This window comes from Poecilia latipinna, unplaced genomic scaffold (genome assembly GCF_001443285.1).
Source record: "Poecilia latipinna isolate Pla-1442-1.1 unplaced genomic scaffold, P_latipinna-1.0 Scaffold651, whole genome shotgun sequence".
Lineage (NCBI taxonomy): Eukaryota > Metazoa > Chordata > Actinopteri > Cyprinodontiformes > Poeciliidae > Poecilia > Poecilia latipinna.
The window spans coordinates 153,926-155,455 of record NW_015113267.1 but is presented as its reverse complement, the minus strand read 5'-3'; positions in this window follow the sequence as shown (position 1 = coordinate 155,455).

Sequence of the window (1,530 nt, the reverse complement as noted above, 5' to 3'; positions counted from 1 at the left end):
GGTGATATTTGGCCACCACTCGCTCCAAACCTGACGGTTCTCCAGCTTTTCTTCCGTTTGTTGCGCTGCGCCTCTAAATGGGTCAAAGACGTTCTTAGATGGGGTCTGAACATCACAAGAAAAGTTAATGTTTTCATCCAGCTGGCTCTCCAGGCGCCACACTTCATTTCTGATTTGGATCCCAGACTCTTCACATCTCTGAGCTTCGATCTGGAACCGAGGGTCAGAGTTCAAGTCCTCTTTGTGGCTCTCGCTGAGCTTATCCCCTTCTCCGCTCTGCAGCGGTCCAAATGAGCAGCGCATATTCAGAGTGGAGTGAACTCTGTGCCTTTAAGATGTTGGGGGAGAGTGTGATAAAGTTGAGGTGCGGCAGCTGACCGAGCCGCTAGCTTTCTAACTCCGAACACGAGTTTCCCACATGGTGGATCTGCTGCTGCTGTGTTTGAGGTACAACGCTCCCCTTTTAATCCCTTTGCTGCGGTTTCATAATCCCTCTCTTCTTCCTGTGCTGCTTTTTTTGCCGTAATCCGTCTGCTTGAATAAGAAGAGAGACGAGACAAGGAGGATGTGTCTCAGACAGGAGGGATGGACGGCTCTGTCAGGCTCTGAGCCTCCTTTCAATCAGCACATTCACAATGCGATCCACCCATTAATGCCTCCTAATGCTGCTCCTCTTATAGCCGACATGTAAATGAGTGTTATGGTTGGCGCTAACAAGATAGCACACTGCAAAATACTAAATCGTACCCAGAATAGGAGCTTGTTTTTCATCAATATTAAGGAATTATTTACGTAATATTGTTGATATTAAGGAAATAACTCGGCAGGTAGAAGGAGTGACGCTGTAAGCTTCAACTCTGGGTTTGTAGAGAGATCAAGGTTCCCCGCATCTTTTGTGTCAACTTCCAGAACTTTAGCTTCTTTTAGGACAATTTCTTCAATACTGGGTGGGAAGGAAGGATAAAAAAGATGGACGATTTTACAAATGGATGGATATACAAATGAATGAATGAATGGATGGATGGATGGATGGATGGATAAAAGAATAGGTGGACAGACAGATGGATGGACAGACAATAAATCTGTAGTAAGTCCAGATATTTCTTCAGTATCGTCTCCAGAGGATTCCCGCCTCCCGTCTCCAGCTCCTGACCAGAATCCGCTCCTCATCCCATCTTTCCTCCATCCCTCATTTGTCAAACTTTGCGTTCAGGACCGAATTTCCACCTGTCTGAGAACGGGCGCTCTTCGGCTCCCGGAGCACTAAAACATCCCGGCCTTCATTACAAACCCTGTCCAAGCAGAGACGTCGCCGCCGGATCTGCTGACGGGATGACCTCTAACCTCCGGGCTCGCGGGCCGCCGTTGTTCCCGCCTCCAGATCCGACTGCGTCGATAACCATCAGCAGCACAGCGGTGCATGGTAAGCCATGAGCAACAGATTAACAATGTACACATCAATTAACAGGAGAAATCAATGCTCCCCTTGCTGGCAAGTTCAATTTCTAACGAATGCGTCAAAAGATGGCT